This window comes from Monodon monoceros, unplaced genomic scaffold (genome assembly GCF_005190385.1).
Source record: "Monodon monoceros isolate NGI ecotype Baffin Bay Population unplaced genomic scaffold, NGI_Narwhal_1 Super_Scaffold_10, whole genome shotgun sequence".
In the NCBI taxonomy this organism is placed as follows: Eukaryota; Metazoa; Chordata; class Mammalia; order Artiodactyla; family Monodontidae; genus Monodon; species Monodon monoceros.
In genome coordinates, this window is record NW_021703766.1 from 13343501 (window position 1) to 13371415 (window position 27915).

The 27915-nt window shown below is 46.5% G+C and overlaps 2 protein-coding genes across 3 annotated transcripts in view; both read left to right on the plus strand.

The window, feature by feature from the left end:
* Nucleotides 1-6824, plus strand: part of SF3B3 (splicing factor 3b subunit 3) — a 53911-nt gene extending 47087 nt beyond the window's left edge. The window contains exon 27 of the transcript XR_003791559.1: nt 3574-6824. The gene's annotated coding sequence lies outside the window, so the exon portion shown is untranslated. The remainder of the gene's footprint in view (nt 1-3573) is intronic.
* A 230-nt stretch (nt 6825-7054) lies between these two features.
* The window catches only part of IL34 (interleukin 34), a 56393-nt gene continuing 35532 nt past the window's right edge, over nt 7055-27915 (plus strand). Inside the window, exons 1-2 of one of the 2 annotated variants that reach the window (XM_029209405.1) lie at nt 7055-7663; nt 27218-27479. The gene's annotated coding sequence lies outside the window, so the exon portion shown is untranslated. Of the gene's footprint in view, nt 7664-26524; nt 27480-27915 lie in introns of those variants that run through there. The other variant, XM_029209412.1, reaches the window with a different exon arrangement.

A 27915-nucleotide genomic window follows, 5' to 3' on the forward strand; every position in this document is an offset into this window, starting at 1 on the left:
GGTGGGCTCTGGAGGGCCTTTGGAGTATGTGGAGGCAGCAGCTGGAAGTGACCCAGTGTCAAATGTTCCAATTCACACTTGAGAATTCAGCCTTCCCCTGTCAAACTGTGTGGGAAGCCTTAATGTTCCAGGCAATCCGTCAGCTTCATTGAACATGGAGAGGCCTGAGTCATTTGTTTTCTGAGTACTTCACAGAGTAAAACCCTTTTTTGTTTGTGTGCTCAGCACTTCCATTGAACAGATTCTCTGGCAGGCACTGGGTTAGAGTCAGGAATGGAGGTGGTTAGATATAATCTTATAATCTTTGACCTCTAACAGCCCACATTCCAAGTGCAGAGAGGGTTCCTGATGCTATCCCTGGAACTGTGTATCTCTTTAATCACAGCTTGGTTTTGGATCAGTCAGTAGAGACCTGAGTTTTGCCAGGAATTGAATCCCTAAATGACACTTCATTTTCTCAGTTCATGGGTATACATAGTAGACAGTACTTTTGAATTACATTTGCATAGTTTGATTCCAGGGCTCATTTTTGCTGTGCCCCCCCCCCACTTGTTCCATTTAGCCTGTCAGATTGATTGTATGATGTTGATGTGCGGTAGTATGAGAAACTCAGCATAGATATTTGAGCAGTGGCTCCTTGTTCCTAGGCTCTCTCCTGAAATACTTCTTCCTACAGTAGTAGGGGGGTTATGTAAGAACGGAAAACTTGATCTCTGTATAGAATCAGGAATTGCCACCCTTTTTTTGTTTTTATTACGTAGACAGCAGTTTATTGTCCAACCCAGGGGAGGAAGACACCACGTCACTCAGGGATACTGCATGCGATCCATGCTAGACAACATGGGGGTTGCATTCAGGAACCCAGTAAACAACTAGGGGCTTTGGGAGGCAGGCTTTGTAATATCAAGAGGGTGGAACTTCTCCTGTTCTTGTGGGAAGTTGTGATTGGCTTGTTTGAATAAACCCACAGACTGGCAAGGAGCTGAAACCTCCTCAGAGGTGGGCAGGACCTGTGCCTGGTCCTTTGGTACAGAGGATTGTTTAGCCAGGGAACCTCATTCATGAGAACAGAGTGGGGAGGGAAGCTTTGGCGATTAGGCCACTTGAAGCCCTTCTGATTTTATAGCATGAGATACTGGACCTTAATTTTAGATCTTACCATAACTGGGAATGTGTGGTCATCTGATTATTGCTCCACTAGAGAGCTACTGGTAGGCCAGGCAAGGGTGAATTTCACATTGGATCATCATCTTGTGCTTCCAGTGTATTACAAGATTCTCTTCCATTCCCGGGGAAAATGATAACAAACTCAGTGGAATTGTCAGAGAAATATGGGTGTGTATTGGAAAATGTTATCTGATAGATGACAGCAAATCATGAGCTTATATTCTGAGCATCGTGCTAAGCACAGTGAGAAATTCTCAAGGCTCGCTCAGCTGAACTTGACATTCTGGTAGGGGAGAGGAGGCTTATACATGGGAAATAATCAGCCAAATGTGTTTATAGTAGAAAGAGAACTAGAATCAGGCAACGTGTCTGATCTGGTTGGGCCAAATAACAGCTGAGTGAATTTGGGCAAGCCATTAAAACTTCTGAGCCTTGGCTCCCCCAGCTGTAGAAAGTGAAAGGAGAGGTGTAATATACGCTGCACAGAAGTCCCTAAGTATGTAGCCCAACCTGACTTAAAACAGCATCTTAGTTCCTCAGAATCCCAACATTCATCAACAAGTCAGTGACCCTGTATCTCTTGGGAGTACAAATTGTGTTTGTATGTTTGTTTTATTTTTTTCCCCAAATTTTCCTAATCATGAAAATCATCCCTTAGGCCACTCAATAAAAAATACAGATTCCTAGGAGTCTCCCCCTTAAATCTGGAATGGAATTTGTAAATAAGTCTAGACATGAACTCACAGGCCTGAGTTCAGTCAAGTCTCTGCCCCTGATTAGATCCATGATTTTGGTCAGGCCAGTTGGCTTCTCGTGCATAACATGGAGATAAACAGGGTTGATGTCACAATAAAATGAGAGCATATACCTAAAACACCCAGCAGTCAGCCCAGCGTGTTGTAGGTTCTTATTGATCCAAACCCCAGCCCTTAATACGTGGGGCTTGGATCAGCACAGTGAAGTCTTTCATTTTCCTTTAGGAGTCACCATGGATGCGGATCTCCTTCCCTTCCCACCCCTCCCACATCACAGTGATGTTCTCTTTTCCCTTTACATTGCTTTACTTTTGATGTGTCTGTTGACTTTGTCATGTTCTCTGTTGTGGCCAAATGGGTGCTGGATGAGATACAAGTTTTGAAGGATATACAGACAGCATTTCAGCTCCATAACTGAGGGGCCTTCTCTGGATTTGATTTCTCTGAATTCTCACAGCTGGAAAGATTTTCTTTTCTCCAGTTTTATTGAGATATAATTGACATACATCATTGTATCTATTTAAGGTATACGTCATAATGGTTTGACATATATAGTTTAATTAAATCCATCATCTCAAATACAATAAAAAGAAAAAGCAAAAAAAGAAAAAACTTTTCTTGTGAAGAGAACTCTTAGGATATACTCTTACCAACTTTCATATATATCATACAGCAGTGTTAACTCTAGTCATCATGTACATTGCATTCCTAGTACTCATTTATCTTATGACTAGAAGTTTATATCTTGACCACTTTGCTCTGATGTCCTGTCCCCCCATTCTGCTCCCCACCCCTTCCCTCACAAATCTGATCTCTTTTTCTCTGAGTTTCCTTTTTTGGTTTTGTTTTTTTAGATTCTGTATATAAGTGACGTTATACAATAACTTGTCTTCTTCTGTCAGGCTTATTTCACTTAGCATAATGCTCTCAAGATTTATCCAGTCCTGCAAACACACACACACACACACACACCACATTTTCTTTATCCATTCATCTGTTGATGAACACTTAGGTTGTTTCCATAACTTAGCTATTGTAGATAACGCTGCTATGAACATGGGAGTACACACGTTTCTTTGAGTTAGTGTTTTCATTTCCTTTGGCTACATTCTCAGAAGTGGAATTGCTCTGTCATGAGGTAGTTCTGTTTTTACGTTTCTGAGGGTTGTCCATATTCTTTTCTGTAGTGGCTGTACCAGTTTACAATCCCACCAACACTGCACAAGGGTTCCCTTTTCCCCACATCCTCACCGGCATTTATCTCTCGTTTTCTTGGTGATGCCCATTCTAACAGGGGTGAGGTGATTTAGCTCACCTGAAGGACAGAGGACTTAGCTGTAGTTTGATTTGCATTTCCCTAATGACTAGTTTTGTTGAGCATCTTTTCATGTACCTGTTGACCATTCATATATCTTCTTTGGAAAAGTGCCTGTTCAGGTCCTTTGCCCCATTTCTTAATTGGATTTTTTGTGTTTTGCTTTTGAGTTGTCTGAGTTCTTTATATTGTTGGATATTAACCCTTTATCAGATATATGGTTTGCAAATAATTTTTTCCATTCCATAGATTGTCTTTTTTACTTTATTTTGCTGTGTGACTTTAGTCTAATGTAGTCCCACTTGTTTATTTTTTATTTTGTTGCTTGTGTTTTAGGTGTATCCAGGAATTTTCACCATTGAGCTTTCTCTGCATATCAGTGGGTTTGCTTGTTCTCTGCAAAACAGGGCGCTGACAAGTGGAATTTTAGGAGCACAGGCACAAGGAATTAGGCTTGAATATGTTGAGACCAGTTTTGTCTAGTTCATAGTTGTTGCTGTAGGACCTACAGAAAGTGTTTAGTAAAATTTAGTGATTGGATACAGCTAAATTACAAATCCCATCTGTGTAAGTGTTAAGGGGACCACGTCAACTCCTTTGGTTTAGTTGTGCAACCAGGTAAATGGAGAACTCTGTCCTGTTTTGCAAAACACATTAGAGGCTGCCATAGAACTGAGAAGGAAGGCCACCCCACCAAGGCATTTGCTCTTGGTTATTAGGATTGCTCCCATTCTGCTGCTGTTAAATCTCTGCAATTTGGGTCTAAAAAAGTACTGAAAAGTTTTTAGCTGCCCCAACTTTTCCCTGACCTCACGAGTGGAGTTTCCACAGATGTTGTTTCATTTGGAAGATCTTTTGCTATGACTGGCATTCCTTTGGGGGAGGGGGGTTCAAGTTGGACTGTGGATGGAATGTTGGCTTTTGTTTTTTTTAATGCTAGCAAGACAGCTGCTGGGGCTGGGAAAGACTCTTGGGGTTCACTTACCTCATGGGGAGAGCTCTGGTCTCCAGAATCCATGCTGCTCCTATGACTGCAGCCTCTCTTGAGGTTATTAGTGGGAAGCCAGAAATGTTGGGAGAATTGTTCAAATGAATCAACCTGGCTTTCAGTTTTGTTTTTTTTTTTTTAATTCCTAAATCCTGTTTCTATTCAAAATAGAAATGCCATGTGTTTGTGTGAATCATCCACTTGCTCATTTGAATATGGAATATTGTATGTGAATATTTTAAGTTTATTGCACCCTTAAAATATATTCAAGGACTGTATCCAGATCTCTGGTGCTGAAGTCAAACCTTGTCCAAAAAAATAACAATGTAGGGATACAGATGACTGGGGTACATGGGTGACGATGTCTGGGGTGTATGGGTAGGGAAGAAACACCTCTGTGGTCAGTGGCTGATTTATATTTGGGGATCTGATAACCCACTGTGTGGGCCTTGTATGAAGTTTGAGTGAACTGAAATCAGTAGATACGGACTACACAGCACTCAAGAGAATCCCCTTCACCACTCTGCATTAGCATCACCAAGAGCTTTTCTGTAGAAGCTTTGAAAGTCAACATCAAGAGATATGCCTGATACACTAGAAGATGGTGCTACATTCATTTATTCCACCAATATTTACTGAGCACCTACTGTGTGTTACCTCCTTGAATATCTGCTCTACACCCAGGAGTTTTTGTAACTTAGCATGCTGTTTCTGTCCCTCTGAGTCTGGTGGTGACGTTGAGTCTGCCAGAGAGCCTGGTGACAAATTTCACAGGATCCTAAGGCCCATGTCTCTAGTTTTCTCAGATAAAACAGGCACAGCCTTGGGATTTCTGGGAAAAGTCAGAAGGTCCCAAGTATGAAAAATGAGGAGGTGGAGAGTAGACAGCCAAAGATTTTTGGTCAGGAAGCTAGGAAATCTGTTGCAGTGGCTTTTCTGTTCTCCAGATTACTCTGCTGGGGGTGTCTGGGCATCTGTATATTTCACAATCTGGTAATAATAATCAGACGTGGAAATCACTAGGTGGTTTCCAGGAGAATGAGGGAACATTGCCTCTTGTTTAAAATGAAGCAAAAGAAAACACCAAGTTTATAGGAGACACAAGGATGGGAGACTCAACTGGACGTAGCTAAAGGCCCCTGTCAGCCCCAGCTCACCCTCTAAATCCAGCAGCTCTGTCAGCACCCAGTCAGGCTTGGCTGTAATCCCAGAGGCAAACCCACCCCAGTTCCCCGCCTCTGTCTATTAGAGTCTGGTCCTCAGATTTTTATCCCATAGGCCCACCCGGCAGAATTTACCCTTTTCTAACTGCAAGCAAAATCTCAGGGAATGAGAGTTGCTTTTGATTAGGCCATTTAAGGAGAGTTTTTACAAGTTAATAATTTGGGGTCATGAGTAAATGTGTATAAGCTAGTGTGACATGTGATGGTGAAAAGTATTAGCATTTACTGTGAGTCATTAGGGGGTCTAGTGCTGTTAACAAGGCATACTGAGGAATCTCTTGCCTTTAAGGAGCTGGTGCTGCAACTGGAGAAAGGCGACTTCACATAAAGCAATCAGAAACAAGATCCCATCTGCCAAATGCCAAGTAGGGGTGAAGTCCATAGAACACTGGATATGAAGTCACATGACCTGTGTTCACCAGTCTCTAAGCTTGGTCTCAGCCTCCTTTCTGTAAAATGGGAGAATAAGACCAACCTCTTGTTACTAGGGGTCATAGTAACAGCAAAGTGCTTTCCACTGAGCTTCCAGGGTGTCTGAGGAGGTGTAGCCGCAGAACTTGGATCCAAAAGCGCTGGGAGAACTGGAGCCACTTCCATCTTGAATTGCAGCCCTATATGCGATCCTTTGAAAGAAAGGGGCATCATTCTAAGCCAAGAGGTCCTGGAGAGGGCACAGTGGAGTTTGTTCAGACTTCTGTGAGACCCCAGTGATATGCTGTGGCTGTACCCGCATCACCTCCACCCCACTTGCCCTCCCATGGGCTGCTTGACTACTATGAATCAGCTTGGTAGAAATACAGCAAGGCCTTGTTGACGGTGTGGCCGGTGTAGTCACGGCCTTAGGTACAGGGGTGGGAAATTAGCCATAGTACATTCCAGTGTGGGCATTATTGTCCTGCTGGCCAAACCAGGAATCTGGTTTTGTCAGTCCAACTGAGAAACCATTTCTTGGGAAACTTCTTGAACAACTACTTTTGCCAGGCATTGACATTCAGAATAAGATATGCTAACATCTTCTAGGCCAGCATTTCCCAAACCAGGTGCTATGGAATCCTAGATGTTAATAAGGGACGCCTTAGTAAAGGATTCTGTGCTTACTTTCAGGGAAACATGCAAACTATCTTGGGTAGTTTGATGCTTTGAGCACAGCCCTTCCCCTGTCCCTTGCTCTCTATTTGTCTGCTGGTGGGGGAACTAAAGGATTCCTTGAGGGAATTGCCTGGCTGTCCAGTGGTTAGGACTCGGCACTTTCACTGTCGTGGCCCGGGTTCAGTCCCTGGTCAGGGAACTAAGATCCTGCAAGCCATGCAGTGCAGCTGAAAAAAAAAAAAAAAGGATCCCTTGGGGAATTGGCCCACCCCTAAATATTCCAAATATAGTCTAAGTACATCAGGGAGCTTGTTAGAGATGGAGTTCCCCCTTAAGTTCCCACAGAACTGTGCTAGCAGAACCATTCTCAGCTCTCTGACGCAGGCAAAGTGAGAGTGTCCCTTGTCCTTGGAGATCGGGTTGAGCAAAGGATCTCTCATGTCATCAGGTACTCCCACAAGTGCTGTGCCAGATCACATATTACACCAGGACAGGCCAAGTCATGTAAGGAAGGAAGCCCTCTGGCTGTGTGATCTTGGGTTAGATACTTCATCTCTCTGGGCTCATGTCTCCATCTGTAGACTGGGTAATTGACTGGTCCTCAATACTGATGATATTTATCAAAGGCCTTTTCTCCATCTAATGTTTGTCCCCCTATGTACACATGCACTCCAGTCACTACCACATCACCCAGTTTTATTAAGTTTTATAGAAGGGTTTTTGTTAGAGTAAACGTGTTCTGGAGAGGAGCTGGGGTAGCCCCTTAAAACGACCTAGCCTGCCTGGGAGCCAATACTTGGTTCTGCGGACTCCCACCATTAACTTGCCACTGTTAACTTGCCAGGCGCACTTGGTCAGAAGAGTTCCGGTCTGATCATCTGGGTTTGTGGCCCCCTCCTACTCCATTCTCCAAGGCAGGCTGGGGCCACGTGGCCCTGCCCCGCCCTTGCTGGCTCCAGTTTCTGAGTCAGTTGCTGTGGCCTGCTTTCCCCGCCCTTCCCATCAGTCGGGAAGCCTGGATTGTGGACTGGGGGAAGCCACAGCTTTTCCCACCTGGCACCCACTGCCCCCAGCTCCTAGGTACCTGTTCCAAGCCCTAGAAAACTGCATCCTGGTATGTGAACAGGTAAGAAAGGGGTCGATTTTCTCTCACATGGTTTTCTTTGCCTGACTTGACCACCGCAACTTAGCTGCTTCCTTCCTTCACAGATCACAGCAAGAGGGATTTGAGCTAGACTTGAAAAACACAGTCTCAGAAAGAAGCTCTTAAATATGTGTCAGAAAAGTGGTGTGAATTCTCTGCTCTGGGTTTCTTTTTTAAACCTTTGCTTTCATCAGCCTTGTAGGAAAAAAACATCCAAATAACCATAAAGCAAGTTGCTTCTCTCTGCGTTCCCTTCTGAGTTTTGTAATTCAACAAACCCACTTTCTTAAATGGCTGTCATGGGTTACTGGGGGCTGTTCCACTGGATATTGCTTTAGTTCCTTAGACCTTAATGTACTATGTGCATGAATTATGTACATGAATTACCTATCAAAAATTTATTTAAAATTCTTTAATGGAAAGGAAAAAAATAGAATGGCATACATGAGCCTTCCTCATTCAGTTGGTATTCTGAAATTAAAATGAAGTGTTCTGCTTTTACACTTTGCATTTATTCTAATAAATGCACATAAACCAACTAACTGTGATTTTTAAAGTCCATGTGGTATCTGCCACGTTAACAAGCCCATTCCAGGATATGCAGCCTTTGTCCCTAAATTGTGAAATTAGATTGCTTCCAGGTGTTTTGCAATTAATAATTTGACTTTTATATACAACTCTGTGGAAATAACTTTGTCTTTTAGATTTCTTTTTTTAATCTCTCCTTGGATTTTATTCTCCATCCAGAATAAATACTTGAGGTAAACCCAAGAACATTTATGTAGCTCAGCTCATGTTACACATGGTATTATGAGCTCACTCATAATACTTTTCAGGACCATGATGGCATGAGGGAGTGGGTGGGTAACTTGTTTTCTCTGGATTTTTCAGGAAGTGGGATGGAGGCAGTCTAGCGCAGTGGTTGAGACTTGGCCTTTGAAGGCAGGCTAGCCTGGGTTTGTATGCGTAGCTGCCTGACCTTGAACTCTCACCTAATGACTTCAGTTAGTTCACATGTAAAATACAAATTATAAAACTCCTTAGGGGTATAGGAAAGGCAGAGATAGTATTTGTAAAACAACATTGGTGCTTAATAAGCACCCCTGGAAGGCTCTTTCGAACCTGGGGCTTTCTCTGGCCGATTTTAGAAGCTGGGTAGAGTTGAGAGTCATCTCAAGTGCATTTTTTGACCCCTTCCCCTCTTCTAATTCAGCCACCTGTTAGAGGTTATTTGTTTCTTTTTTTTTTTTTTTTTTTTTTTTAACTTGGGCCCCTATCTGTGCTAAGGCTGGAGAACTGGGCATCAGGGAACTTGCAGTTTAGATCAGCCTCTTTCCAAAGGTCCCCCAGACTCAGCCACCTGCCATCAGATCTGGATGCCACCAGTCCCATCTCTTAGCCACCTTCCTCAAAGGGCAGGTTTAAGGGATCACTGGACAGAGTGGAGAATTCCTTGGAAGTCTGTGGGCACACCTTTTGTTCCCCACTCTGGTGGTTTGCTGGGAGGCCACATGGAGGCACAATGGAATACGCATAGGCTGGGTTCTAACCTGGCTGCACAAATTCCCAGCAATAAAATGGGAATGTTAATACCTGTGCCATAGAATTACATGAGATAATATAGGTAAAGCAGCTGGCACTTAGGGGCCCATTACTGTGGAAGGTCAAGGCCATGTTCCAGAGCCTTTGAGAAAGTACCAGAATTAGCCACAAAAGACAGGCAGAAAACTCATGTTCATTGCCTCAGTCAATAAACATTTATCGGGCTGGCTGGTCATGGTGCTGGAAGCTAGGGAGATATTGGGTTGGCCAAAAAGTTTGTTCGGGTTTTTCCATACGAACTTAGCCAACCCAATATATAACACAGGCTCCCTGCTCTTGGTACAGGTGTACAGCCCATCCCAAGGGACAGAGGAGACCGACTGCAGCTGCCTGGGCACTTCAGGACAGCCCCCTCCTTAAGAAGGAAGAACAATCTGTTAGGCAGAGATGGGGAGGAAGCGAGAGTAGCAAGTGCTAAAGCCCAATGGCATTTGGGAAAGGGTGGGAAGTTCAGGAGGGCTGCAAAGGGAGATTAGAGGAAGTGGTGGGGACCAAATTCTGAAGAACCCTGAAAGTCAGGTGAGAATTTGGACTTCGTCTCAAGTATATGGAGATTTAAGTGGCTTTGGGGATGCCTGTTCTGGCAGCTTTGGGGGTAGAGGATGATGTTCAAGGCCTGGAATGCCCCCAGCCTTCCACCCCATTTCAGGGGCTTTGATGGTACCCAAGATAAATCATTGCAGAGAATGGGATTCTCAAAACAGACTTGGCCTGGGGAAGCCTGGCCTGCAAGTTGGGGCCCAGGGTTCTGGGGTTCTGGTCCCAGATCTTCTATGATCAGACCCAGGGTCTCCTCTCCTGCCTCAGCTGAGAGTTCAGGGCAGTCAGGTTTCTTACAGCTCTTGCCTTTTGGAAGTCTGCAAAATGTCTCTGGAGACTGCATTCATCCTATCCCCCCACCCCTGCAACACTGTCCATGGTGGCTGTCCATGACCCAGCCTTGGCCTTGGGAGGAAGAGGCATCTTGTCTGAAGTGGACTGACCCCTTGACCCTGAGAGGCTCCATGGAAGGCGGGCTTTCTCTAGTTGCGGCGAGCGGGGGCCACTCTTCATTGCGGTGCGGGGGCTGCTTATTGCAGTGGCTTCCCTCATTGTGGAGCACGGGCTTTAGGCGCGTGGGCTTCAGTAGTTGCGTCAGGCAGGCTCAGTAGTTGTGGCTCACGGGCTCTAGAGCACATCAGTAGTTGTGGCGCACGAGCTTAGGTGCTCCGCGGCATGTGGGATCTTCCCGGGCCAGGGATCGAACCCGTGTCCCCTGCATTGGCAGGCGGATTCTCAACCACTGCGCCACTGGGGAAGCCCTCCATCATTGTTTATAGTGGCCACGTACTATCCCATTGCATGGTCGGATGGTAATTCAGCTAGTTCCTATGGAAGAAGTTCAGGTGCTACCAAGTTATCACTGTTAGAAATAATGCATTCACAAACATCGTTGTCACCATGTCTTTGTTTACCTGAAGGAATTACTGTTATGGTGTTTATTTGTTTTTCTAGGAATCAGACCAGAACTAACACATTCAAATGTATTAGTCCTCACAGTCACCTGGGGGACTGGACGCTTAATCGCAAGGCTCTGCCAGCCCACCAATGGTGAGGGGCAGAGCAGTGTGGGATAGAGGTGGGACAAGTGTGGGGTAGGTGGAGGATCACATGGGCCTGGGAGGAGGCACTGGTGGCCAGCACTGTCGGTGCCCACTCTTCAGCCAGGCAGTGTGTGTCTGGTGCTCATTTAATGTCCACAGCTCCCTGGTAGGTTTGACTTAGTCTCCCCCGTTTTACAGATGAAGAAACTGAGGTGCAGGGAGGACCGCTAGCTTCCCACAGTCACTCAGGCGTGATGAGGCAGTGCAGAGGACACGCCCAACCCTGCATAGGTTGCTGTCACCTCGTGTGCCCTGCCTTGTCTCCCGAGAGGCCCTACCCTGCGCTCCAGCCTCTGCTGAGCCCCGGTCTCACCGGATTCAAGAGTCTGCGGGCTGCTCTGCGCTGCCAGGGCTGTCCCTGCTTTCGTGCAAGATAATCCAAGCAGCTACCAGCCCGTCAGGCAGCTGTGGAGGGAGCCCCCGGCCCCTTCCCCGCTCCTGCCCTGAGAGCAGGGACCAACTAGAGGATGCCTCCAGGCTGTCATCTCTGCAGGCCATGCAGGGTAAGGCCTTTGCTGAAACGATCCAGGGGCTGGGGTTAGTTTAGCACTCTGGGGCAGGGTGGGGGTATGTCCAAGGTCAACACCTCCTCCCTGGCCAGGGCTCCCTGGATGGAGCTCAGAGGATGTTGGAGGCTCCAGAGTGGTCACTGATCAGTTGGACTGCAGGGATTTGCAGGGATGGGAGCTGTTGAGAGCACTGGACAGGCTTAGACAGCCTGAACTTGAATCCAAGCTCTGCCACATGCTGCCTGTGAGACCTTGGGCAAGTCAGGGCACCTCTCCAGTCTCACTTTCCTCAGCTGTAAAATAGGAGTAAGCATAGGCTCTCCCTGTACCCTCTCATACCTATTAGGATGGCTGCTATGTAGAAAGAAAACAAAATAACAAGCATTGGCTGGGATATTGAGAAATTGGAACTCTTGTGCGCTGTTGGTGGGATTGTAAAATGGTACAATCCATTTCCATGATACTGTGGAAAACAGTTTGGCAATTCCTAAAGAAATTAAAACTAGAACTACCATATGACCCAGCAGTCCCACTTCTGGGTGTACACCCAAAAGAATTAAAAGTGGGGTCTCAAAGAGATATTAGTACACCCATGTTTGTAGCAGCATTATTTGCAATAGGCAGAAGGGTAGAAGCAACTAAAGTGTCCAGTGACAGATGAATGGATAAACAATATGTATATGTGTATGTATACACACACACACACACACACACACACACACTCTGGAATATTATTCAGACTTAGGAAGGAAATTCCGATGCATGCTATGACGGATGAATCTTGAGGACGTTATGCTAGGCAAAATAAGCCAGACACAGAAAGACAAATTCTGTATGATCCCACTTATGTATGGTACCTAAGAGTAGTCAGATTGTAGAAATGGAAAGTAGAATGGCGGTTGCCGGGAGCCGGGGGGAGGAGGGAACGGGGGAGTTATTGTTCAATGGATTTAGAGTTTCAGTTTCGCAAGATGAAAATATTTCTGGAGATAGATGGTGGTGATGGTTGCAACAATGTAAATGTACTTAATACCACTGACATGTACACTTAGAAATGGTTAAGATTTTATGTTATATGTATATCAGTACAATTTTAAAACTTGAGGGAGAAAGTAGTATATGCCTCACAGGGGTTTTGTAAGAGTTGAGTGAGACAAGTGAATGTGAATTATTATTAATGTCAGATCTGGGAACATCCAAGACTTTTTTGCCTCATGGACCTAGGCATTGGAGGAGATTTGTGTATCCCTGTGGGGAGCAGTTGCGCCATTCTGCATGAGATGCTCAGGATGGGGTTGAAGTCTCTCATCAGGGGAGACTTCCTGGAGGAATGACAGGCCCTGCTCAGAGGGTTCCTAGCATTTGTGGGATGGGTAGATTCCAGACATCGGAAAGTCCCTGGCAAAAAATCACTTCCACTAAGGGGCAGTTTGCAGGGAGGAGATTTTAGCTCCGCCTAGAGGACTTGTGACCAGAGCTGGCCGAATGTGGAACAGGCTACCTCATGGAGTGGTGAGCTCCCCATTAGAGGAGGCATGTGAGGAGAGGCTGGGCAAGCTGTAGAGGAGACTCCTGCATGGAGTAGGGGTGGAGTCAGAGGGTTTCCTAGGCTCTGCGCCTCTCTAATGTGATCCAGTCAGCAAAGTTATATGTAACAGGCCTGTGTAAAGGTGGGACCCAAGTAAGAGGGAGGGGGCAGGCAGGTGAGAAGGCTTGCTGCCAGCCTTCCCCTAAACAACAGTAATAATAGTTGCTGCCACTTATTCTGGGTACACACTGTTAAATGCTAAACCGGCTTGATCTCAGATCCTCACCACAACCCTGTATGGTGGGTGCTACAGTCATCCTCATTTTACTCCTGGGAACTGAGGCCCAGGGGTTAAATCTCCTGCCCAAGGTCAGCCAGTAGGCAGTGAGCTGGAATTTGAAACCAGGCGGTCTGGTGCTAGCCCTCTCTGTTGGGTGGAAGTCTCCAAATCTGCCTCCGCAAGCTGCCTACTCCCTGCCACCCTGCCCCTGACTGATAGTTCCTGGGTCCTGACACTCTCACAGGTAGGGATTTAGCAGGTGCCACCTCCCCCTGTGAGTCCTCGGTGCCCCCCTCACAATGACGGGTTTCTCTGCGGTGCCAGACCCCACCTGCTTGGGTCTCCAGGGTTCAAGGATAACACTGCAGACAACACTGGCCTTATTGGGAGCCAGGCTCCTTGTCACTCAATGTCCCCCTTCTTCTGTTTAACAGGACCCTCCTTGACAACTCTCTTCAGGGCTCCAAGTCTTTCCCGTAGCTGTTGAGTTCATTCTGCCTTTTTTGCAACTGTGTTTTTTCCAGCCCAGCTCTCTGGGTGCCAAGGCCTTGTCCACATGATTCAATTTGTCCAAGTTCCCAGGCTAGCACCCGCAAGTCAATAAATGCTGTCCTTAATGGTGGCAATACGGTGGCCTCCTCTGTCTTTCGAATTACAGAGGAAGCCCTGGCAGGGACGGTGATTGAGCCAGAATGACCCAGTTAGTGGGGATGCCATTCACACCTTAAGAAGATGCAGGGAGCTACCGTTTAAAGACATCTCCGTGCCAGGTAGGGTGCTAAGCTCTATGCGGGCACTATCTCACCAAATTCACACAGAGCCCAGGAGGTGAAGAACTGCAATTTTCCCATATTACAGATGAGGCAACTGAGGCTTGGAGAGGTTAAGTCACATGTTCAGAAGCTCAGATCTTTCTTTCTCCCCATTGCTGCCTTGGAGGCTTTGCATTGGTAGCTGATCTGATAGCAGTAATATTAGTGCCACTTGCTGCTTAGTGGAGAAGTCGTACATTTCAGATTGCTCTCCTCCTCCCTCCTGGTACCCTCACTGCCACCCTGGGAGTGGGCCTGGGTAGTGCTATTTTGTGGATGAAGAAGGTGATTAGGGGCTTCCCACGGTCCCATAGTGGAAGGGGTACACCAGAGCAGGGTGGTGATCCTTCTGGCCCGCCTTGCTCTGCAGGCCCCTTCCCCCCTCCACTGCACTGGGTCTCAGGCTATGTAGCCCTCCTGCTTGTCCCTTTGGAGGGTCTGTCCCAGGCCCCAGTGAAGCAGCTCTGCACAGAGGCCAGCAGACCAGCTGGCCCAGCAGAGGCTGGGCTGGGGCCAGGTGCTTTCCAGTGTCTTCCTGCAGCTGGGAAACCTTTCTTGGATGACATCTCTGCAGAGGGTGCCTCCTGGTCCTACTTGCCCTGGTTCCCCTCCCAGCCAAGAGAAGACCACTCTTCTCCCTGTCCATGGAAATCACATACGCAACATAAGTTTTGACTGTCAGGCTGCAGCAATGGAGTTCTGGAACCTGGAAGCCTATAAGGCGTGACTGTTAACCCCAGAGGAGGAAGCTGAGGCTGGTTCAAAATCTGGGACTTAAACCCTGGGCTGTCTGCTGGCAAAGCCCATAACATTGACTACATAATTTTTATTTTATAATTTTTAAGCTTTTATAAATAATTAGTGGGGTTTTTTTTAGGACAGTTTATCAATAGATTTACAGAAAGATTGAGGAGAAAGTATAAAGAGGTCCATATGGCCACCCTACCCCAGTCACACAGTGCCCCTTGTTATTAACATGTGTTATTAGTGTGGTAAGTTTGTTACAATTGATGAATCAATATTAATACATTATTATTAGTATATTAAAACATTATTAAAGTTCATAGTCTACATTAGGGTTCACTCTTGGTGTTGTACATTTATGGATTTTGACAAATGTATAATGAAATTGTGACAATGTCAGAATAGTTTCACTGCCCTACAAATCCTCTGTGTTATACCTATTCCTCCCTCCCTCCCTGCATCCTCTGACAACCACCAATCTTTCTGCCATCTCTGTAGTTTAGCCTTTTCCAAAATATCATACAGTTGGAATCACACAGTATGTAGCCTTTCCAGGTTGGTTTCTTATACTTAGAAATATGCATTTCCAGTTCCTTCATATCTTTTTGTGGCTTGATAGCTCATTTGTTTGCAGTGCCTAATAATGTCCCATTGTATGGATGTACTATAGTTTATTCACTTATTAGGGGATATTTTGGTTACTTCCAGCTTTTGGTGATTATTAATAAAGCTGCTATAAATGTATGTGTGCAGGTTTTTATGTGGACATAACATATGGTAAGGCTATGTTTAGCTTGTAAGAAACCACCAAACTGTCTTCCAAAGTGGCTGTACCATTTTGCATTTCCACCAACAATCAATGAGCGTCCCTGTTGCTCTACTTCTTGTCAGCATTTAGTAGTGTTAGTTTCTTGGATTTTAGCCACAAAGTAATAGGTGTATAGTGCTATCTCGTTGTTTTAAATGTAATTCCCTAGTGACATATGTTGTTGAGCATCTTTTCATATGCTTATTTGCCATCCATATATCTTTTTGGTGAGGTGTCTGTTCAGATTTCTTGCCCACTTTTTAATTGGGTTCTTTTGTTTTTTCTTGTTGAGTTTGAAGAGTTTTTTGTATATTTTGGATACAAGTCCTTTATCAGGTCTTTCGTAAATATTTTCATCTTCTTAGCTGTGTCTTTTGCAGAGCAGAAGTTTTAAATTTTAATAAAGTCTAACTTATTAATGTTTCCTTTTATGGATTGTGCTTTTAATGTACATAACAACTCATTACCAAACCCAAGGTTACCTGGATTTTCTCCTATGTTATATTCTAGAAGTTTTATGCTTTTGCATTTTACATTTAGGTCTAAGATCCATTTTGAATTAATTTTTGTAAAAGGTATAAGGTCTGTGCCTAGATTCTTTTTTTTTTTTTTTTTTTTGGTATGTGGGTGTCCACTCGTTCCAGTACCATTTGTTGAAAGGACTGTCCTTTCTCCATTGAATTGTCTTTGCTCGTTTGTCAGAGATTAGTTACTTATATTTATGTGGGTCTACTTCTGGGCTCTCTGTTCTGTTCCATGGGTCTATTTGTCTATTCTTTTGCCAGTACCACACTGTCTTGTTTACTGTAGCTTTATATAAGTCTTGAAGTCAGGTCGTGTGTGTCCTCCAAATTTGTTCTTCAATATTGTGTTGGCCATTCTGGGTCTTTTACCTCTCCATATAAACTTTAGAATCAGTTTGTAGATATCCACAAAATAACTTGCTAGGATTTTGATTGAGATGACATTGAATCTATAGCTCAAGTTAGGGAGGACAAACATCTTAACAGTATTGAGTCTTCCTATCCATGAACATGGAATATCTCGATTTATTTATGTCTTCCTTGATTTCTTTCATCACAGCTTTATAGTTTTGATCATGTAGATCTTCAACATATTTTGTTAGGTTTATATCAAAGTATTTCATTTTGGGGGTGCTAATGTAAGTGGTCTTGTGTTTTTATTTATTTTATTTAATCTTTTGGCTGTGTTGGGTCTTCGTTGCTGCACGTGGGCTTTCTCTAGTTGTGGTGAGCGGGGGCTACTCTTCATTGCGGTGCGTGGGATTCTTATTGCAGCGGCTTCTCTTGTTGTGGAGCACGGACTCTAGGCGCGCGGACTTCAGTAGTTGCAGCACACAGGCTCAGTAGTTGTGGCTTGCAGGCTCTAGAGCGCAGGCTCAGTAGTTGTGGCGCACGGGCTTAGTTGCTCTGCGGCATGTGGGATCCTCCCTGACCAGGGCACGAACCCGTGTCCCCTGCATTGGCAGGCAGATTCTCAACCACTGTGCCACCAGGGAAGTCTGGTGGTGTGTTTTTTATTTTAAAGTAGATAATATATGTGCACAGTAAAAAAAAAAATCAGGGACTTCTCTGGAGGTCCAGTGGTTAAGATTCCATGCTTCCACTGCAGGGGGCATGGATTTGATCCCTGGTCGGGGAACTAAGATCCCACGTGACACACCGCGCAGCCGGGAAAAATCAGAAAAAATCAAAAGATAAGATTGGTTTACAGTGAAAAGTAGCTTCCTCTCCGTTTCCCATTCCTTAGGACTCTGTTTTCATCTGTCCAAATACAATCACTGATACTAGGTTCTGTGGGTCCTTCTAGAGATTGAAATACATACTCAAGCTCATATTTATATGTATTATTCATTTGACAAACATCTATGAGCATTTACGATGGGCCAGGCACAGGAGATGGGGCAGAGAACAAAAGGAAGTCCTACTCTCATGGAGCTTACATTTGTTGCAGTTGGCATCACCAACTAGATCTCCAGTCCTCACAAAAACTCTGCCCAGCAGGTATTATCCCTGTGGGAAGGGCTCAGGATTGAAGGAGGACTCTCTGGGGCCAACCAAATTCTCCAAGAGCTCAAGCAGAGAGGCTGGTCCTGCCAAGAGCTATGGGTAAGGCTGCTCAAGGCCAGAAGAAGCAGGTTCTTGAAAGGAGGGCTTCTTGCTAAGGCAAATGGGTAGAGATGAGGAGGAGGTGAGGAGGCAGCTAAAGGAGGCTGCCAGCCCAGTCTGGAGCCAAATTCATATCAGATTAATGACTTGGAAGCCCTCCTATTCCCAGATGGCTGCATTTTAATTCCTTAGTTTTGTTTCCTCTCGGTTTCTTCTTAGACACATTCTTCTTGGGTCGAGTCTAACCTTGTTTGGATGACCTCAGGAGGAAAGGGGTTTATCTATACTGTGAGTAACCCTGCCAGGGGAGTGATCAGGGTGTCCCCAGAGGTGCAGAGGGAACTGTGGTCATGAGAGGCTATGATGAAGAGCTGGGGAGAGGCAGTCAGCTGCTGGGATCAAGGTGTCTGAGTGGCAGATGTGGGCCAAGTTGGCTTTCCCACCTGGGTCTCCCTTCCAGGCTGGAGGTGACACTCTTAGACATGGCACTGGGCTCTCTGGCATCCCATTTCCCACGTCTGCCTCAGACACTGGAGCCAAGGGACGCCCTGCAGCCACATATGTGCCACCCTCTACCCATCCCCCAGCCCAGCTAAAATTATTTGTGTCCATTTGCAGTGAGGGTGGAGCTGTTCTTATCTGTATGTGTCATACATGTAGTAATAATAGTTCACCACTGACCAGGCTGAGGGCCAATAACTGCAAATTTCGTTCCCATTTTATAGATGAGGAAGCGGGAGCTCTGAAGCCAAACAACACTGCATTGCCTCCAGAGGGTCCCAGCACCCAGGGTGGCAGCACACACAGTTGGGGTCCTTCTCCCCAACTTGACACGTTTGTTAAGGCCTCACTCAGGCAGCTCAGGTGGTGCCTGATGTTGACCCTCCTGGCTGAGCTGAGCCTTTTCCTCTCTCTTAGGTTCTTGGGTGGTTCTCTGGCTCCCACCTTCCCAAGTGGCACTGCTTTGGGCTATTTCTGATTATTTCCTAGGCGTCCACCACTTAAAGTGGAGTTACCCCCTCACAGGGTTTAGCTAGTTTTATGGTTCTTGTTACAAATTGCCAGGTAGGACCGATCCAGAAAAATTGGAGTATTTTATCAGTGAGCATGTATCAGACATATGTGTCTCTTACCAAATACATCTCTTTAATTTCTAGAGGCAGAAAGGATTTACTTATATGGTGATTTACACTCTGTGCAAACGTAAGCAATGTGTTCTTGAGCCCCTGCGTCTGTTAGGTGTTACCAATTTTACTGAGTAGAGGATGGTTCTTCACATAGCTGTACCTCCTGGGAATATACCAGGCAAATGCCCGGGTGGCTCCGGCCCTGAAGGGACAATTCTGTAAAGGGTCTAGGACTCCTTTCCATCTAGGCATGGCTCAAACCGCGTGGAAGAACTGTCCCCCAGGCCCTGCCAGGCACATGAACATCCAGTAGAGACTCTTTAGAGGTCACCTTCCTTCACTGCAGGGCTTGGAGGAATGGTTGTTGTCCTGGCCTCCAGCTTCAGCCTCCAGCTCATCTTGCACATCAGTGTTCCCTGAGTGAGTGTGTTCACCAGGTCATTCCCCTGCTCACAACCTGTACTGGCTCCCTGCTGCCTGACACTCAAGAGCTGCTTGGCTTTCAAGGCCTTCTGTAGTCCTGTGTTGGCCTGCCTGACCAAAGTAGACTCCCATGACACCGTGATGCCGCTTCTCGGCTCCAAGACAAAGGACCTTCTCTGCTGTCCCGAGCATTTGCCATGTGGGCCTCATCTCCACGCTTTGTTCACTTTCTCCCCACTTCTCCCTCCTCAGTGTCTTCTCTTGTCCCCATTTTCCAGCCTTCATCCTCTAGTTTAAGTCTCCTTCTCCTTGCCATGAAACCTACTTTGATCACTTTGGCCAACTTTGATCCATCCCTGCTTCAAACACTTATTACATTTATCGTCCATAAAGACTAGCCTTGAACCATTCTGTATATGATCTCTCAGCCTGCCTCCAAGACCGCCAACTAGCCTGTGATTTCCATAAGGGCAGAAAACTGAATCCCTGAGAGTCTAAGATGGTTCTGGGCATACTGCCTGCTTACTAGCCATTAATAGCGAGGCACTGTATATGGAAACATTCTGTAACTCTCAGACAAGGCACCAAATGCACAGTAGGGCTCTTAGTGTTGCCATATTCCACTGATTCACACCTTTCCCCCACTCCCCACATTTTAACATCTCTGAAATCAGGATCAATGGCAAATCACAATTTAACTGATAGATTTTTCCTCCTCTTTCTCAGTGTCACGTAAAATATTGGTGCATTTTACAATCCATTGTGCATTAGACTTGATGAAATAAGGCGTTACTGGTTGATGAGAGAATCTGTTGATAGCTGTTTCTGGATTGGACCTGGGAAAAAGCATTTGGGAGAAGTGAGGGAATTCTGGGAAAGATGAAGGGACACGGGGTGAGGAGAGAATGCTGGGAAAAGTGGAGGATGCTGGGGGAGATGAGGGTTGCTGGGAGAAGTGGGGAATGCTAGAAAAGGACGGGAGGGTACCCTATTGGGCCCAGAAGCTTCCTGAATCATTCTGAATTGATTCAGCTATTCCTTCCTTCCATATTCCTGTCCTCTGTGCATATGCTACTTCAGAGGCTGATTCACAGAGGCAACCTCTGGGTCCTGACTCTGAAGTTGCAGGGTGCTCAGGTTACCCCTCCAGCTCCAGATTCTTTTGGGCTCCATCCCATATGCTGGGCCTTCCTTGGCCTCACAGTCAGGCTCTTCCAGCTGCACAAAGCTGCTGGGTGGGGGAATGTGGTCTCCTTTTGACTTCAGTCTGCCCTCAGACTGCTGATAATGTAGAGTTATCAGCAAGGGCTTTGGGGTCAGACATATTTAGATTTAATGCTTGCTGTCCCATTTGCTAGCTGTGTGATTTTTGGCAACTTGTAGACCTTTCTGAGCTTTGCTTTCCTCATCTTTAAAATGAGGGTGAGGGAATTCGCTGGTGGTCCAGTGGTTAGGACTCCGTGCTTTCACTGCCGAGGGGGCGGGTCAGGGAACTAAGATCCTGCAAGCCACGTGGCACGGCCAAAAAAATTTAAAATAAATAAATAAAATATGAGGGCTAGAATTAGAATTCTAATTCTGGTATTGATGTCTGTGTGTGGTGGGGGGATTAAATGACATAAAGTGATTAACATTAGCTATTATGATGATGATGACGATCATCATTGTTCCTTTAGTCCTTTTATTCAAGCTCAGGCAGCCCCAGCTTCCCATGGACACTGCCTACGTTGTCAACCCAGATTTTATGGGCCCCAAACATCCCTGAAGCAGAGGCAGCACCACCTCCGTGGCCATCCCCAGCCGTGACTGGGAGCTCTCGCTCTTTTTCCGTCATTCTACTAGTTTTCACTGAGCACCTCCTGTGTGTCCACTGGGGGCTGTGCCGGGTGAACACCAGAGCTCTAGTTTCATTGGAAAAATAAGGCAAAATTCCATAGAAGGTTATGGCTAAAAACCAGTACAAAGAAAAAGAAATGTAAGTGAGGTCCCTTTTCAACAGAATGGAAGATTTGATAGTTTTTCGGGGAAACTCTACAAAAACATCCAGAAACTTAGGATATAAAACAATCAGCACACATTTTTTTATGCATAGCTGAGCTGCATTTGAATAAGGATAGCCCTGGGCAAGACAGTAAAGGAAGTTGGGAGGGAGTGAGGCTGCTTTGCCTTCCCTGAGTGCCCTTCACTGGTCTGGATATCCAGGGAAGTAGATCTGAATAGCCATAGGGACTAGAGCCAAAGTTTTGAGCCCACATGAAGCAGGGAGGTAGAAATGAGACCCCCACATACAGCTGGGACCCTTAAGGGTTTAAGCTTCTTTTAAGTGCAGTTAGGCCAGAAAAAATTCAACCTCTGGAAGAGGCAGAGAAGGAAGATTTTCTAACCTGGCCTGGGTCTGGTTTGAGAAGGGGAAGACCTCCTCTGAGAAATGTATAATCACACACCTGCCCTCTTTTGGATTTGGGATCAAATTTACACTGCTCATGTGATCCTAGAGTCTCTAGGCCAGGAAGTGATCATAAAAGCTACTCCTGGCTGGAAAATTCATAGAGAAAGAAAGTAGAATCGTTGCCAGGACCTGAAGGGAGGGGGATATAGGGAGTTGTTTAATGAATATAGAGTTTCTGTTTTGCAACATGAAGAGTCCTGGAGATTGACTGTACAACAAGATGAAAATATTTAGCACTCCTGAACTGTATACTTAAAAATGGCTGAGATAGTAAATTCTATGTTATGTATATTTTACCACAATTTAAAAAACACACACAAAAAACAAAAAAACCCAAAAAACTACTCCTACCTGGTACTCCTTGGAACACCTGGAAGAAGCAAAAGCAAAACCTTCAACCCAGCCTGCTCAGGCTGCCCACAGGATGCCTGTCAAACATGAACAGTCCAAATTAGAAATGCATGAGGAAGCCAGCCACCATGAGGGAGTCAGCAGCAAGATCAAGAAAGAAAGCAAGAGAATCAAACTTATGGTTACCAAAGGGGAAATGTGGGGGGGGAAGTGATAAATTAGGAGATTGGGATTAACATATACACACTATATAAAATAGATAACTAATACGGACCTACCGTATAGCACAGGGAACTCTACTCAATATTCTGTAATGACCTATATGGGAAAAGAATCTGAAAAAGAATGGATATATATATGTATAACTGATTCACTTCTCTGTACATCTGAAACTAACACAACATTGTAAGTCAACTACACTCCAATAAAAATTAAAAAACAGCAAAAAGAAAAAAATCAAGGTGTTGGCAGGGTTGGCATCTTCTAAGGGCTGGATCTGTTCCAGGCTTCTCTCCTTGGCTTGTAGTTCTTCTTTTTCCCATTTCTCTTCATAAAGTCTTTCCTCTGCATCTGCCTCTGTGTCCAATTTCTCCTTTTCAGAAGGATATTAGTCATACTGGGTTAGGGCTCACCCTTACCACCTCATTTTAACTTACCTCTGTAAAGACCCTGAAACCATGGTTAAATCCATTTCACCTACCTTCACTAATCAAGGTTTTTTTTAAGATTTGCAGGTCCTCCAAGGGGCATGTAGCCTAAACAATAAGATGTTTGCCCGAGTTGTTTTCTAGGAACTTGGAGTCAGCTGCGTCTACATCAAGCTGAGTCGGTTAAGGACTGGCTAGGACCACCCGCCCTCCAGCTGGGCATGTGCAATGTACCCTCAGTGACCTCTTGAACATGCAGAGCTTAGGCCTGTGCAGAACCATGCACCTTTCTCCAATCACCTTTCCCCAATCACCTTTCCCCACGCTCTCCTGTGCCTCAAACTGCCCTGCTTTGATATTTGTTATCCCATCAATACCCCCAAGCCCCTTGCCTTCGTGGACTTGAGGTTTGTTCTGAATCCTCTCTGGGCTGCCTTGCAAATAAACCCTCTCTTTGCTGCAAAGAAAAAAAAAAAAAGAAGATAAATGTCCCTGGATGTTTACTGTCAAACAAACAAACACCACACCACCACCACCAGAACTGGAAACAAAGTAAAAGTCCCTCAGTCAGGGAATATTATGCAGCCATTAAAAGGTTTGGAGGGGGAATTCCCTGGTGATCCAGTGGTTAGGGCTCAGTGTTTTCACTGCCAGGGGCCCAGGTGGGGGAACTAAGATCCTGAAAGACACAGTGGCACAGCCAAAAAAAAAAGAAAGAAAAAAAAAAAAAAGATTTGAAGGGATTTTCCTGAATTTTACTATTGAGTGAGAAAAGTAAGAAATAGAGACAGGTACTATTATGATCCCCTTTTTGCAAAGAAACTCCAAATAAAGCCAAACGACCCCAAACCCCACACTTGTATTCGGTGTATTTCTGTATAGATACATGAGCATGAAGAAGGTGGTGAAGGCTTCCCATCAGGGCTGCAGGTGAAGGAAGAGAAGAAGGAAAAAAAGAGAGATTTTGGTGCAAATGAAAATATCTACAATAGTCAGCCTTCAGCCTCTCTGCTCTGATCCTGTTTATAGAGTAGGATAACTGATTGTGTGTTTGTTTCCGCAGGATAAAAAAATTAGAATACTGACTTGCAGATATGCCCACTGTGAAGTGGGGGAGAAAGCAAGTTACATGGATCTGGTGATTCCATTTTATTCATACAAACAAGCATACCTCCTCCCTATGTATATATGCGCTCATGTGTTGGTGTGAGCAAGGAGAAAGGTGTGGAAGGACAGGTGTTGGCAACTGACGTAAAGCCGGACACGTGAGGTAAAGTTGGGGCACATTACGTGCACCTGACATTTTATCTCCTACAGTTTTGGACGCTAGCAGTCTGAAATCAAGGGCCATGCTCCCTCTGAAGGCTGGATTCCTCCTTGTCTCTTCCTAGGTACACGCCTGTGTTTGGGTTTGAGGCCCACTGTGGGAAAGGTGGGGGGAGGGTAGGGGGAGAATGGGGGGTTGCTGGTAGAACCCGAGGCTGCCCACCACTGTGCTCCCTGTTGCGAGATGGACCCGACTCCCAGTCTGTGGGCCACCAACTCTGGTAACAGACATTTCCGGAAATTCTTGAGGAACCCTCCTTACTCAGGCTGGGTCCCCTTGTGAGGGACCTTGAGTGGCTTCTCATCATGTGTTAGGAAGGTTTTGAAGGCCCGCCCCTTCCCAGCCTCGCATCCTCTCTGTGCCTCCCTCTCTCTCGCCCACCTGCTCTGTGACCAGGCCTCCCCACCAGTGTCAGCTGCTCCAGGCTAGGCTTGTAGCTTTTTGTCTTGTGTGCCAACCCCTGGCACACGGGAGGCTCGGGTCACAAATGCATGTAGAACAGACTTTAACTTTGACTCATTTAACAAGTTTCACGTTCTCATACAGGTGGCATGGGCAAGAGTAGGGGTCGTGGTGGAACCAGGGAGGGTCCTGGGTCAGACTGGTGTGTGTGATGAGAGTGGAGGCTGGTGACTCTCCCCTGGCCCCAGACCTCCCTATTCCAAGTGGCTTGGGGACAGGGGACTGCGTCTGATTCCTCTTTAGCTGCGATATATGCGTGTTAGAAAAGACAGACCAGGCCTCCACTGCGGGCCTCCCTGCATTAATTAGTTAACACGGTGATTGAATTCGCCTCATGATAGGCGCTAAGCTAGGAATTCAGTGGGGCTTATGTTCCGGTGGGGATGGGGGTGGGGATGGATGCGAAACTACTGATGCATGTTTAATTACAATTGCAGTAGCTGTTATAAAATACAGGCCTCATTGCTCTTGGAAGGTGTAACAGAACAAGTTTGATGATGAGCCAGAACAGAGCCTGTGTGCCAGGGCCTGTGTCCCTGCCAGCAGCCTTGTTAGAGCAGGGCTTGAACCCAAACTCAACAAGTGTGAAGCCAAACATTTGCGGGAAGTTGGGCCTTGTGTGACCAAGACGCTCCCCACAGCAGGGACCTCTGCAAACAGCCCCATTTCCCCTCCACCACTCCTCCCTCTCAACTCAGCTTGAAGAGGAGTTTCTCAAGCTCCATTTTTCAGGTGGGTAAAGTGAGGCCTAGAGAAGCAACCGATTTGCTTTACTAGGTCCCAAATCAGTAAGGAGAAGCCAAAGCCAGGCTTCTCGGCACCGTGCTCAGCCTGCCCAAGTCCTCACAGTCTGTCCTCTGTGAGCCAAAAAATGAGAAACAAAGCTGCTCTGTTCACCGAGATTTCTATTTTCTCCATTGTTCTCCACTAGGGACATTCCTGAATTGGTAAAGAAGGGACTGGCGCAGCCCTGAGTCCTGGCAGTTGATCGGCTATGCTGTCCCTAAACCAGAATTGTAAAGTCAGGAGACAGAGAGAATTAGGAGAAGTCTGAGACCCTGAGGACCTCCCAGCCAGAGCTGAGACAGTGAATAGATGTTCAGGACACTGTGATCAGGTCAAAGGAAGAGGGTGGGGAGGGGGTATGGGGGGAGTACAGAGGGACAGCCCCCTTGGAGGGGGGGCAGCTGGAGAAATCAGGGGACTGGCTACCTTATGTGGGTCAGGGGCAGCATGTGAGAGGGTCTGGGAGGGTATGGGTGTGGGGGAGGGGAGGTGGGGAGGAGGGCGAATTAGGCTGGCAGGGGAAGGGGGAAGGGCATTCTGCTCAGGGAACAGCAGGAGCAAAGGGATTGAGGCCGGTCAGTCATCGTGGGGCGGAAGGGGTGGGCTGCAGGGGTGAGAGCCTGACCCCCTGGTGATCCTGGCTCCATGGAGCAAAGGATCATGAGAGTCTTGTCCCGTGAGAGGGGAAGGCTGTCGGTCCTATGGGAGGAGGGCTGTTCCAGACATCCCTTAGGCTGAGAAAAGCAGAGAACCCTCCTCTTTCCCCTCAAATGCACATGTCCACTTACATGCAATATTTTTTTAGCTACTTTTACTCTTTTTTACTGTGGTAAAATATACATAACATACCATTTTAAACATTTTTAAGTGTACAATTCAGTGATGTTAAGCACATTTACAATGTTATGTAACCATTATCCCTATTTCCAGAACTGTTTTTTTTAAAGAACATTTATTTATTTATTTATTTTTGGCTGCGTTGGGTCTTCGTTGCTGCACGCGGGCTTTCTCTAGTTGCGGGGAGCCGGGGCTACTCTTCGCTGCAGTGCGCCGGCTTCCATTGCGGTGGCTTCTCCTGTTGCGGTGCGCGGGCTTCCGGGCTTCCGTAGTCGTGGCTCGTGGGCTCTAGAGCGCAGACTCAGTACTTGTGACATGCGGGCTCTAGAGCGCAGACTCGGTAGGTGTGGCGCACCGGCTTATTTGCTCCGCGGCATGTGTGATCTTCCCGGACCAGGCCTCGAACCCGCGTCCCCTACATTGGCAAGCGGATTCTTAACCACGGTGCCACCAGTGAAGCCCGAAAAATTCGGTAGATTTTTTTTATGTTGATCTTGTGTCCTGCAACCTTGCTGAGCTCGTTTATTAGCTCATCTTGTTCCCAATTTTAGGGGGAGAACATTCAGTCGTTCACCGTGTAAGTTTCTCATAGATGCTCTCTTTGTAGTTGAGGAAATTCCCTTCTATTCATAATTTGCTGAGAGTTTCCTTGAGAGTGGATGTTGGATTTTGTCAAAGGGACAAAATCTACTACATCTGCTGAGGTGATCATAGGTTTTTCTTTTTTAGTTTGCTAACATGGGGAATTCACAATGCTCGATTTTCAAATGTGAAACTAACCCTTCGTTCTTGGTACTGCATGTGAGATTAGTATAGGACGTGGGCATCCAGGTTCCTCCAGAGCATCCCGGGGACTGTCCTCCAAGTAAACTGGGTTTAGTGCCCAGTCATCCGGGGAGAAGGAGGGAGGGGACAGAGGGCAAGGGCGGGGACAGCACGTACCGCCAGACACAGCTGCCTGCGTCTGCCACCTCAGGTGAGCCGCCCCAGCTGAGCCAGGGGCCAACCTGGGACCCAGCGGCAGCTCCCCACAGCCTGTGTGCTTGTGGGGTGAAGCGGTCCCTGCTCTCAGGCTCTCTTGCAGGGTCTCAACGCTCAGCCCTTGCATCTCCTGGAGCCTCGTTCTCTGCATCTGCGAAACGGAGCTGGTGGTGGCTGGGCAGCCAGAGCACACGCACTGACCCAGGAGGCCGCAAGCTGCGGCCAGTCTGCGCGCCCCACGAAGGGTTCCTGAGTGCAGCGGAGACCGCCCACCAGGCCACCCACCAGACCACCCACCAGACCGCCCACCAGGCCACACGCGCGCCGGCAGTTCCCTTCTGTGTGCAATGAAGGTAATGATCCTTCCTTCCAGGACTGCTCTCTTCAGTGAACCCATGGTGCCAAACCACTTAAATAAACCAGATAAAAGTGGCCGATGGACTATGTTCGAAGCCGATGCCCCCCACTCACTAGCCGTGTCTTTCCACCAATGGCTGAATCTCTCAGCCTTAGTCTCCTCACTTGTAAAATGGAGATAATGATACCAAGAGGTGTGGGTACCGATGATAATTCGGTGTCACCGGGCAGATGAGCAAGCGCCTGGCACAGTGCCTGGCATGTGGGAAATGCTGGGTAACATGTGGGGCATCTCAGGTGCCCAGATCCGCTGCGGCTGCGGCTGCGGTGGAGACTCTTCTGGAGCTGGAGGAGCCACAGAAGCAGCCAGGGGCAGGAATGCACCCTGCCCTGGTTTAAGCGTGCAGTGATGTGCGTTTGCGGCGCCGCTGT